General features: G+C 47.3%; 1 protein-coding gene across 6 annotated transcripts in view; it reads right to left on the bottom strand.

Moving 5' to 3' along the window:
- Nucleotides 1-13,414, bottom strand: part of LOC139763198 (regulator of G-protein signaling loco-like) — a 188,133-nt gene that overhangs the window by 49,622 nt on the left and 125,097 nt on the right. The window contains exon 1 of one of the 6 annotated variants that reach the window (XM_071688939.1): nt 10,071-10,441. The exons of the other annotated variants lie outside the window; for them this stretch is intronic. The gene's annotated coding sequence lies outside the window, so the exon portion shown is untranslated. Of the gene's footprint in view, nt 1-10,070; nt 10,442-13,414 lie in introns of those variants that run through there. 6 annotated transcript variants of the gene reach the window in all.

Here is a 13,414-nt window from a genome sequence, read left to right as displayed (position 1 = left end):
GTGTATCGTGACAAGTGAAATGTTGGAAACGAGAAGGGTTGGGAGGCACACATAAAACACACGAGCATTAATGCACGAATGTAAACACAAATAAACACGAGTGTGCATCCATGCATGCAAGCACACTAACAGAGACAGCAAACGCCGTAAATACCATTTTCTTTCCGTACCCATTACATGTTATTCCTCCTCAATGTACCTCGGGGAGGTGCGGCCATTTACCCTCCCCTCCACAACCAGGTAATGACCTTAGGCACCCTATCTATCTCCCCGCGTCTACCCTGGGGTTCCAGGTGTGAGGGCCACGCCTGGAGGCCACATGTGTGCCACATGTGAGGGACCACACTTCCCCTAGGTAGTGGCCACAGACCTAATAAAGCACAGACCATCACAGCTGCCACACACACACTGTCCACAGCCATATCCCCCACACTGCTCACAGCCTCGCCTTCCATATTCCCCAGAGCCATCCATCCCGAAAGCACAACCCCTTTGTTAGCACACTCTATCCCATCAGCCACGAATCCCACATACTCCCAACATCCTCTAATCCCACAAACTATTTCGAGAGCCCTCCGATCTTTCAGATCAGTGTGTGGGCGAGCGAGTGTGGAAGGCTTTCCCCACCTCCTCCCAATAAGCCACTAGTTCCGACCCAGCGAGCGTGGGAGTGATGCATGAGGCCAAATCACCCGCCCGGTCAACCCAGGCCATTTCCTGCCCCATGTATCCGTAACAGATGAGTGGGCGAGTGAGTGGCAAGGAGGAGAGAGGAGATGGTGACTAAGGGAGGAAGAGAAGTGAAGAGGGAAGGAGAGGGCAATGTGAGCCACGTCATGCAGCACTGCACTACACGTTTACTATAAAGACTTCGTAGAAAATGTAAATATGCATGTATTTTACGATAATAACAATAATAATAATAATAATAATAATAATAATAATAATAATAATAACAATAATAATAATAATGATAATAATAATAATAACAATAATAACAATAATAATAATGATAATAATAATAATGATGATAATAACGAAGTTTATTGACTTAAGGCAGCCACTAATGTACATATGTAAACAATATACATATATGTGCATGTGGGTGCATACATACAGATACTGAGACATATAACTATAAAAATACATAGATCTCGTTACTATCAGTCCAGTAAATGAACACTTTATCCATTATTTGCTGCAGCCAACATGGCACAGGCAAAATGCCCTCACCTTATCACTCTTGGATGAAATAATAAATACAGAGAAGGAGAAAAACAACGAAGAGACTTATACGAGTTCCTCAGGTGTCTGCAGACCTGAATGTGGAGAGATCACAGGGAAAGACGAAGGGAGGGAGGAAATTCCACACCTCGAGTTACGATGGTGGAACCACAATGGTCTATCCTCAGGTGGCTGGTATCCACACGAAAACGATGGGAGGCAGAGGAGGGGGCGGGGGGTCAAGCGTCTCGTGTCCACTCCCTAGTGATTACGAAATACTTAAAGAGACACGCGCGGAAAACTTGGTGTTCCAGGACGGGACTTGACTGACAGTGGGATAAGCTGGTATGGGACGAATCACGCCGGTGCCATCTGGTATATGAGAGAGAGAGAGAGAGAGAGAGAGAGAGAGAGAGAGAGAGAGAGAGAGAGAGAGAGAGAGAGAGAGAGAGAGAGAATCATGTTATGGGGGGGGAGGGCAACATCGTCCTGCATGAAGCAGACTATCATCAGTAGAAGCCACCACTACCTAAACCCATCACCAAGTCACAACCAGGCCATCAGTCTCCTATCACCATCACCACCATTACCACCGCGGCCTCCGGTCGTCAGGCCGCCCCGTCGTAACCACCACCGCAAGTCACCTCGGGCCAGCCGTGTGTCACGGCTCAGGTACCGACAGCAGCTGGGGGCGAGAGCTCCTCCTCACCGGGGAACGAGCAGCAACAGCTGCGGGGGTCCACATTCCCCGTCAGGAGAGGGAACACATGTGTCACCCACAGCAGTGACTACTCCTCCTGCCTACATTAACCTTCTGCCCTTGATAACAGTCTAACAATACACATGGAACAAATAATATGGGTTAAGGATGAAGGTGTACGTTGTGGGCAGCTGTTCCTCTAACCCTCACCGTACACATAGTCGCGTATTCTCTTTTGTTTTTCTTTTGTTCCTGTAATCGTGGCCAACAAGGTACGAGCCGTTGCCGTTACAGCCTGGGATACAGAATACTGTAGATTCCGGAAGTGTGGAATGTTGAAGGTTCGTCATAAAATTCCTATCAAAATTAAATGATGAGATTTATGTACAACCATCAGCCTCCGGCCATCCAAGCGCTGAGAACGACCATCGATCAACACTCCTGGTCTGCAGGGACCACCAAGCTGCTGTGGTCTACAGGGATCACCAAGCTGCTGTGGTCTACAGGGACCACCAAGCTGCTGTGGTCTGCAGGGACCACAGCGTGTGGTCTGCAGGGATCACCAAGTTGCTGAGGTCTGCAGGGACCATCAAGTTGCTGTGGTCTGCAGGGACCACCAAGTCTGAACCTGGTCAGGACACTGGAAACTCACGGCTTGAACGAACCTCCTCATCAGAGCCATGAAAATCCAGCAACGTCTTCATACCGAGGCATGACAGTGGGTCATGCAATGCCCATGCAAACCAGCACTTGACTACCACTCGGTTAACTGCACATGTATTACATCACGACAAGCAAAACAGAACGTGAGGGACAAACTGCCGTCCTTGGAAATGTTTCCCCCCCTAAGCACCTATGGCAGAGCGCACCTTGGCACCATCATGGGCGGGAGGCCTCCACAACCCACCTTTGAAAAGCACCGTCGTGGGTGTGAAACCCACGCCAGAGAAACACCGTCACAGGTGTGTGTGTGTGTGTGTGTGTGTGTGTGTGTGTGTGTGTGTGTGTGTGTGTGTGTGTGTGTGTGTTTGTGTGTGTGAGTGTGTGTGTGTGATTTGATTTGTGCCGGTAACCCCCCAAAAAATTTATTGTGCACCCCATGCTCATACCGTGAGCGGTAGCGCAAAAGGATTAATGGGGTCACAGAGGGTCTTGGTCAGACCCCAGTGGGTTGATAAGATGTAACGTTACAATTCATAACAGTCATTTCATTACACACATCACATTGTTTCACATGGTATGTAAGTTTTACCGACTAGGTGCAGCATGTGGATACAAACCTAAAAAATTTCAGGTAATCTGTTATTCACAATGTGTTGGGACATTTCTTGCAAGGTTTGTTTAGATCTATCTCTGAAAGCCTCTACCTTTTCACATTCTAAGACACAGTGTTCTAGTTTGTGTCCAAATCTTTGATCACAAACTTTACAATTTTGAGGCTTCTAACTGAAAACCCAATGTTGTTTTCAACATCACCTTTACTAAATGCAAGTTTGGCTAAAGCATCAGCTTTGTCATGCTCACGGAGGCCTATATGAGAGGGAATCCATAACAATTGGATTTGAATCCCTTGAGCAATAATGTTTAAGTATTTGTGTCTGGCTTCAGAGACCAGCATGTTACATTCTGATCTTCGGGTGTTAAGGACAAGTACTGAAGATAAAGAATCAGAGATAATCAAACTGTCTGTGGCAGTGATTTCCACCCGCTCAAGAGCGATATGTATGGCGAACACGTTAGTTTATAGAGTAGATGCCCAATCGTTTATTGAAACATTTTTCAATAATCTATTGCCATTGGGATGGAACACAATGGCAGCACCACCTGCCTTCCCAGTGGCAGAATCGCGAGACCCATCATTATAGATGCACCGGGCTATGTCATTGTCAGTCTGGAGTTTCTGCATAATGTCCAAGAGCACTGATCTTAGCTACGTGTTGAAGGTGAAGATTATAAGTAGATTCTTGGGTGGATAAGTTGGTGTCGTGACATCAAAGGGAGTTATCTGCCAGGGAGGTAGGAAATGCCGCTGCTTCCTAGTTTTATACAAATTATGTACACCAAACATTATCATATGGTTAGCTGTTATATGGGTCCATTTAGATTCACTTGTGCCACGGCATATATGGCTTAACAGTTCCTTAGAGACAACACAATCTGGATCACCACGCAGGAGTTCCGGTCTAATCACCAGATTGGAACTCACAAAACCTGACCCCCCGGAGAGGCACCGTCATGACTGGGGATGGAGATGGATAACCCACTCCACCCCAGGTGGAGAGGAGCCGATCCGGCCCACACCAGCAAACACGGACACCTCACACGCTGTCACCCACCTTCATACTCACATGAACAACTCCCTCCCAAAGAAGGAGCTGTCCATGCTTCCATCTTAATCAACTTGTTATTCAAAACACGTTCACAGTAAGCGAGCAACCGTTCTGATGTCACATAAGCCATTCCAACGTCAACTTCAAAACTCATCGACGTTTTCGCATCACACACAAGAGCGCAGCGTTTCGAAGTCACTGTATTTCTTACCCCATGATATCAAAACACCTTGAGTAAATACTGCCAATACTGACAGCGTTTGCCACGTACAGATTTCATTAGCCACGTCCCGATGATAACTTTAGTTTCCACTAGACTCTCTACAAAACGTTAATTCGTGTCTCCAATTTCTAGGTTTTCCTCAAGGGATATGTACTAAAAAGAAAATATCGTCTACAAAAGCCCGAATTAAAAATCACAACACTCAAAAGCTTCTTCTTGAAATGTTTTAACACCAGTGCGATGGTAGGATCCTTGAACCATAAGGGCCCACTACGGCCTTATCCTTGAGCAACTAAACGGCCTTATCCTTGAACAACACAACGGTCTTATCCTTGAACAACACAACGGCCTTATCCTTGAGCAACACAACGGCCTTATCCTTGAACAACACAACGGCCTTATCCTTGAGCAACACAACGGACTTATCCTTGAGCAAGACGGTACCGGCCCTTGGGGAAGGTGGCTCGGCTTTCAACCTATTCATCATGGGTAGTAGTAGGGTTTACGACCAAGCTAATCATACCCAGAAGGCCGCACCGTCGTGCTGAGTAGTAACGTGGTATTCGTGGTTCACGCACGTGATGATCTCGGACGTGACGTGGTCGGCGGTGAGGGAATGGTCGTCGCTGCTATCGTGAGCACGTCTCCTGGACCGACCGGAGAGACGTGATGCATGGGACGAACTGGGTGGAGCCATACCCACACAGTTCCCGCCACCTTCCTCACAAGTGTTCCGCCCGATACATATGTGCTCTACACACACACACACACACACACACACACACACACACACACACACACACACACATACACAAACACTCAGATATTTCTACAGGTGTGTTGGTGGGTTAATATGCATTTAACCAGGAAAAGTGAAACGTTACATTATAAACACTTATGAAATCACACAGTACTGTGACATTACACTCAAGGTGCTATACTTTATGACGATATACAAATACACCCACCTACTGACTGCACACAAATTCACCAACCGACTGACTGTACACAACAGCACACATTAAAAGTAAATGGCAGGACACACAACAAAGATAAGATCCAAAAGGAAACCAGTGAACAAACATGCTTACAAGAAGGGTCTGCCTGCACGACAACCACATTAATCACAAGGTCATACCGTCAACTTTTCACACAGACGTTACGTACAGACATAAACAGGCACACAGAGATGCACGCCCAGCCAGCGTGCTTCGTTGGAATCATCCATCTCATATAACACGAATTCAATTAATTTCTAAATTACAGAACCACTCTCATGACGCCAGGACGATGGTATAACTCAACCCTGCCAGACCAAAAACGTTGTATATCCTGCAACGTTACAATGGATTTCCCACACGACACAACGAATGACACATTGTGGGTAACGTGTGGCGGGGGGAAGAGTGTTGTAGCAAGCCAGCCAATGCTGAAGATTCCTAAGTTCTTTCAAGGTCATGACCCCCTCCCAACACACGACCCTCGCCATAATGGGGTTACCACAGGGTAATGTGATCCCAAGGAACCCATCAATTACCAAATGGATTGTGGCAAAATTTTCGAAGTCTGGTCTACCTCAGCAGACGAGCAACGAATTAAAAGCCTTCCATCATGCCGGTGCTCTCTCTCTCTCTCTCTCTCTCTCTCTCTCTCTCTCTCTCTCTCTCTCTCTCTCTCTCTCTCTGTGTTCTATAAGTAGTACTTCGGCCAATGCTCTTGTGAGCCTGTTTGCCTGTGTACTAGCCTCGAAAAGCGTGGACACAGGGGTACCAAGTGACAGCACCAAGACCCCCGTTCCTCTACCGAGGAAAGAAGTATTGAAACTGAACTGAACTGATCAAACCTTGGACGGGCCGCACGCGACTGATTTCTGCTTCCCATAGTTTGTGTGAGGAGACCGACCACATGACGATGGACTGTTACGAAAAGGCACCTCCTTCCCTCGAACAGTCGCGCTTTTATCTTTCCTCTTCCAAAAACTTTTCCATATTCAAGTGTTAGGTATACATACATATGAGGAGCTCAATTTAATTTCTCATTCTATTTTTCTCATATTTTTCTTTCATGATGGCTATCATTAGGGCATATTTTAGCCCGTCCCATCTCCACAACACCACTACCACTACTACTACTACTACTACTACTATGGCTGCTACGTAAAAAGGAAAAAAAAATGACGGGATTCAGATAACTTTACATGCTGGACGGGCTGCAACACACTGTGCCATAGTATTTCCATAACACACTCGCGGAACTCCTAACCTCTCCTGGGACACGTCTTCATTACAAAGTCTAAACGCTACTTTTTCATTTCTTGAATAAATTAATCTAATCTACGTGAATAAAGAGAGAACTTTGGTTCAAATCTTTTCGTCCGGGTTTCTGGCTGTGTGCATGCTCGTCAGGTGACGCACGGAGATATGTAGTAATGTCTAGTCTTTATGTACGCAACATAACTAAAAAAAAAAAAAAAAAAAAAAGGTGCAGAATGTGTACCCATCTCATATACCACCGCCCCTGAGACGTGAGCAGCAACACAAGTCAGACACCTCAGAGGGGGATCTTAACTCCTTGGATCGTAAGGTTCAACTTTGCTTTCCTCGTCAGGCGGACAGAGCAAGCAGCAGTAGTGAATATGCATGAGCAGGTGTCCTGGCCTACCCCTAGGCCAGGTGTATGTGCCCACATGTATAACCGACTGTGTATGGTCGTATGACAAACCCTACGACACACACACACACACACACTGGGTCGTTCTAGGATGGGGATGGGGGGGGGGGTTAAAAGGGGTAGAGGGGACAAAATTGTACTTCGACTAATACAGGTTCTCGAACGCCATCGGATGTACGCATGGCAGTCTCTCAGAAGCAATGTTAAAGAACAGAACTGAGAAGTCGACTGGCCGCCCCAAAAGTGAATGGATACTCCTGTGGTCGTCCTAGCCATGGGCAACATTGCAAAATGGTAAGGGACACAGAGTGCAGCTAGGATGATGTTCGCCACCACCTCACAACCTAAGGAGTCGATCGCTGATCTAACAACAATGTCAAGGTCACCCGAACCCAACCGGTTCTTTACACGTTTCCAACGAAGATTGACAAAAAAAACACACAACTCTACTGAGGGAGGGGGGGGAAAGTCATGACGTCCAGCCAGTCGACAGGTCTGGTGGGGCGCCCCGGTCGTGATGTCCTCCTCCTCCTCCCGGCGACGGCGCCACACCAGAGTCCCCCAGGAGACCAGCAGCGTCTCGAGCCCCGCGCGCCCAACAAAGACATCGTTCACGGCCCGCGACGCGGCACGAACGCAGATGATACATTTTCTATGCTCTGAAAATGTGTGGCGTGACAGACGCGTCCACACTGGTGGTAACCTGTTACCAACATTACTGTGACAAAAGACCGACGTGTGCTCAGATGATCGCCTTCATGGGAAGCATTTTTTTATTAATCTTCCAAAAAAAAAAACAAACTTGGAAGCAAATTCAGTTTTCACGTGACTTTGAACTGGGATGAACATAAGTACTTGAAATTAATATGAAAATAAAGTTTTTCTCCATCAACCAAACATTTCTCTCTCTCTCTCTCTCTCTCTCTCTCTCTCTCTCTCTCTCTCTCTCTCTCTCTCTCTCTCTCTCTCTCTCTCTCTCAGTATATATCCAGTGATGGAGGAAGATGCCGACAAAGGCCCGAGATTTCATGACGGTGCCCCAGGAGAGCTATAAAGGAGGGGAAGCTGCTAATAAAAGCATCTGAGGGGCGTCTGTGTTTATGTCAACAAAGTTTGGGAGGGTCAGTGGGCAGTAAAAAGGTGTGGGAGACCACGGGGCGAGGCTGTGCACCGCAGGAGACTACATGAGGTGTGTAATGAACCACAAAATTTTCAACATCTGACGTTCATACTCTCCCAGCCACTGGCGTCTGACAGATACCCCTCTGTGCTCTCTCTAAACTCTTTTTATGCGCTACCGTACACAAGGGAAGAGCTTGGGGTGCACAATAAACTTAACCGCTGATAGCAGCAAAAACTGCACTAAACTTATTCATGGGCGTGTTGGTGTGGGCGTGTGGGCGGAACAAGGCGGAAGGGTTGGGTACTAGTGTGTGGATGGGGTACGTACGGGTCGTGTATATGTCATAAAACCCTTCTCGTAAGGTAGAAGGCGGAGGAGACGACTGTGGGTTCGAGGCAGTAGCTAGTGAAAGTATATATATATATATATATATATATATATATATATATATATATATATATATATAATGTGTGTGTGTGTTACCGGACTCTGCCTGCAAGTAGTGAGACTGTGAGCTAGAAGCCACCATCGTCAGTCGAAGCAAGGGAGCGAAATCTCGTCAAGGACATTCTCGCTCGAAAGGAGAACACCATTCCTGCTCCTGCTTGGAGCTCAATGAACCTTAAAAGTTCCAGGAACCTCCACCATCACGGGTCCTGGGGACACACTGTACGTATTACTTCATATATGTTCGCTATTCCCGCGTAAAAGAGCTAATGTCCAGAACAAACGAATCAGTCGCAAAGTGGAGGTGAAAAAAAATATCCTTGCCCGGCTCCTTCCTTTGTCCCTTGTTTTGGAAAGTAATACAAGAAGGGAGTATTTCCGGTCCCCCCACCTCCGCCCTCCGCCCCTCTTAGTCACCTGAGACACGCAAGAGATACGTGGGCAGTTTTCTTCTTCCTCTACCTCTAGGTAAGTATATACATATATATGTATACCTTTCGTCTGTTTCCTTGCGCTACCTCGCTAACGCGGGAGACAGCGACTAATAATATATATATATATATATATATATATATATATATATATATATATATATATATATATATAGCGCAATTATATGAACACAGGTGTGTGTGTGTGTGTGAGCGCGCGGAACAGTAGGGGTGAGGTGGGTATACAGAGCGGGTGGAGATGTACAGGCAGGAGAGACGACATACGAACAAAGAATAAGGCGTGACGGAGTCACAGTGGACGTGGAGTGAGGCATGGGAGGAAGCGCGGGCTTAAGTCGAGGTATGGGCGGCTAGAGTGTGTGTGTGTGTGTGTGTGTGTGTGTGTGTGTGTGTGTGTGTGTGTGTGGGTTGCGTAGGGGGAGGTGAGGGTGGGAGCAGTACCGGGGCCCATCGTACAGAAGGGCAGCCATTGTCCAGATAACCCAAGATAAACAGCGCCACCCGAACCCTACGCTGCACCACCGACAACCTAACGCTCACCACCTCCTCGCCTTATCATACCGAAATAACCCGCCGCTTGTTGCGCACACCCCCATGAATAATGACAACACTCCACTCTATCCAGTCATCTCACGAGAACACACACACACAAACTAGTAACCTCAGAGATCACGGGGAAAGCACGAGAGTCATGAGTCTGGCACAATATACACATCAAACAAAACATGGCACTGATTAACACACAATAATATATATATATATATATATATATATATATATATATATATATATCTTACACCATCACAGGTAAAGCTGGCGCGCACTCACATAACACGAATACAGTACACGTGATTCACTAGTCCCACCACACATGTAAGTCACCGAACACTTGCCACCACACCTTTAGCTCCTCCGTCGTCACGATTTCCGCAGGTAAGACTCCAACGCCATGCCTTCCTCACAACAATTTACGTCCACTTTTCATGCTCCTATGTTTTGTTGTGCTGTTCACTAGTGCACACCACTGCGCAAGCGTCGCTTGCCGTGAATCAGCCGACTGCCGTATGTCGGGTGCTGCCCACGGCACTGGACGAGGAGGCATTATCACTCAGCCGGACGCGGCACACCACCTGACTGTTCTCAACACCACAAAACAACACTTGTCCATCCTGCCCGGCGGACAGTGCAGCGGTTGTCGGCACCTCCCGTGGTAACAGGTCGCAAGAAGCTGCGACACAAATTCATATTCGCGGAGGGTTGGTGGGGGTCAACGAGAGGCTCTGCTGCGGGTGATAGGAGAGACAAGAGTGATGAAAGGATGGGACAACGGAGGAACGCGGGGCTAACCAGTGCCGGTCTTAAAGTAGAGGTTCATGGCGAGCTGCACGAGACCGTCACACACAAAGAGAGGCAAGGAAGGGAAGGGTCAGCGGGCAGGATAGACAGCAGTCATGCTAAGGACAGAGGAGAGGAAACCGAAAGCGTGTGTTTGGTGGGTCTCTGGGTCTTCTGGTGTGGCCACGGAAGGGGAGATGGACAGTGTGGTCCGGCCGAGCCGAGGTAACTGAGGCAGCCACACTCCCCCACCTCCAGCTACCTCTGTAACAGGAGGGCGTTAGGAGCAGGTCGGCCGGAGGGAGGGAGGGAGGAGGAGAAAGAGAGCGAGAGAGAGACAGGGTTAGTATGAATGCGGACCAGTGTTGGGGTGAGGGAGGTGGCACCGCGACCCCAGACTGACCCCCGAGTGCCACCTCCACGTCATACCACACCCTCACTACCCACCAGTTACCCCGACTACCACCCTCCTGTTTACCCATAAAACAACCTAGACATTGCTCACTCTTGACAACCCACCAGAGGACAAGTGCCTCTCACAGTACGAGTACTTGATATGTACAGAGCTTCAAAATAGAATCAACAAAGCTTATTCGGCTAAAAATATCCCTGGGATGTCCGAGCAGTAACACCATACAATGCACTGTTGCAACGTAGACCCACCTGCCCATTAAACTTCAACATTCCACTTTGATACACACGACAGACACTCCACCAACAATGGATGCTCCAGTAAAGTATGGGGGGGGGGGTATCAGTTTGTAATTTAGGTGTTTATACAGGAGCTACGCTTTACAGTTCAATGAGGGAACGACAATTATGTATGAGAAACGTTTGTAACCACGACGGAACGACCTTTGGGTACGAGGGCGTGACCCTTGACATGACCCCTTACGGGTTGAGTCGTAAGACCTAGCTATCACAAAAGGGTCGTACCATCGTCCTCACAGGGTTAAGTATCTAAGTATTTTTTTTTTTGCAGCACTACTTTAAAAAGACTATCTTTCAGTCTACTATCTCTAACTCCAACCCTAACACCTGGGAATGGATCGAATGCATGCAGTCTCGCAATTCACTCACCAAACACACTCCCTACACATGTCCAGTGTGTTAAATCAAAACTTGAGAACTTTCACACTAATACGAGTGCGTCACACCTCTCCACTTGGCATACTAATTCTGAGACCGATGTCAACATTCACACTATCACTATAAACAAAGCGATTCTAACGCGTCCGATCCCATGACATTCTTCCGGCACCCCTCACCCGTCCCTTAACATACGTGACGTGTTAATGTAAACTCAGGAGGCGGAGCGTCGGGTGTCCGCACCAAGCTGGGAGCAATTACATCATTCAAGTTCAATTACAAGTCACTCCTCCAGTTCTAATTACGCAATTACGAGTATCTGGTTACAGTACTAAATTATCACAACACAAAATGACCTTAATTACGTATTACAATTCCTTGAAGAAAATAGGTTCACGTTTTGGCGTAAGAGTTCTGGACGTTAGCTAACGCAAACATGTGTCAAGTATGGATACATAATTCTATGCATATTTACTCTATTTTTACCTCTAATCCTTCATTATGTAAAGAAACTGTTGTGAAATTAAGCGACAAATTACAGTGCCTTTATATCTTAAAAATTCAGTTACAACTACAAATAACATGACTTAAATCTGTGTAATGAGATGAGCTTCGGTTACAATTACTCAAAAGCCTGGAGACGCACCACACGAAACATGAGAACAGTGAAGGCTACCATAATGACCCAGCTTGGTACCCTATGGTATTATGATAATGGTCTAATCATGTGGCAAATGAGGGAGGAGGAGGGTGGGGTGGGGTGTTGATGATAAAGACCCTTCGTGATCTTTGTAATCCCTGTTGTGCGCTACCCACTCATCACAGGATGGGCACGGCCGACACGATAAGCCAGCGTCTGATAACACGACAAAAACAATGAAACTTACCACACGGGAAGGAAGGCAGAGGCTAGTACCACCACAACAACAACGGGGCAACAGTAATGTCACGGACATCCCAACTGTGGCGCGTAAATGGAGAACGACTCCAACCGTTTGGGAGGAAAAATAGAAAACGGGTATTACTGTAGAACAATGATGGCAGGCTGCGTCAGTACCTAGGAGGTGTCAGTGTGAACGAGGGGCATCGGCACTGTCAGGGAGGTCAGCAACGGTAACTGTCAGGCCAGTGACAGAGTGGGGGGAAACAAGAGCAGCGTCAGGAGGGAGAATATCACAGTCGCTAGGACAGGAAACGACCACGTTTCCAATTACTGTTTATTCATGTTACGTTACTGACTCTCTCTCTCTCTCTCTCTCTCTCTCTCTCTCTCTCTCTCTCTCTCTGTTCACATAAACAAGATATGGGGTCACACGGGTGTAAAACTCCCTCCGTGAACATTACAAGTATCTAATTACACACGCGCACACACTCACGCACACATACACACACACACACACATACATATATACGTGTGTGTGTGTGTGTGTGTGTGTGTGTGTGTGTGTGTGTGTGTGTGTGTGTGTGAGTGTGTGTTTTGTCGGACCCCGCCTGCATGAGGTTACACTGCAAGGTGGTATCACTGTCAGAGGACGAAAAGGAGCACAATTTCATCGACGAACTTCTCACTCCGGAGTAGTCCAACATTCCTCTGCTATTACCGTAGCGCAGAAGTGAAGCTGCAATGGGTCCCCGTGTCGTGGTTAGCGTTATCCGACCATAATAAGTCGGCACGAAATGGGTTCGAGTCCTACGGTGTGGAAGTCAGCCCACAGCCAAAGTAGCTGTTCATCCTTCCTTAGGGGCTGATCGATCACTGGGTAAAGCTGAGACGGGACAACACACAAGTGTACAACATGCTCGCCGTAACGAACACAGTAT

The sequence above is a fragment of the Panulirus ornatus genome, chromosome 46 (assembly GCF_036320965.1).
Source record: "Panulirus ornatus isolate Po-2019 chromosome 46, ASM3632096v1, whole genome shotgun sequence".
Lineage (NCBI taxonomy): Eukaryota > Metazoa > Arthropoda > Malacostraca > Decapoda > Palinuridae > Panulirus > Panulirus ornatus.
This window is presented reverse-complemented; position numbering and strand designations above follow the sequence as displayed.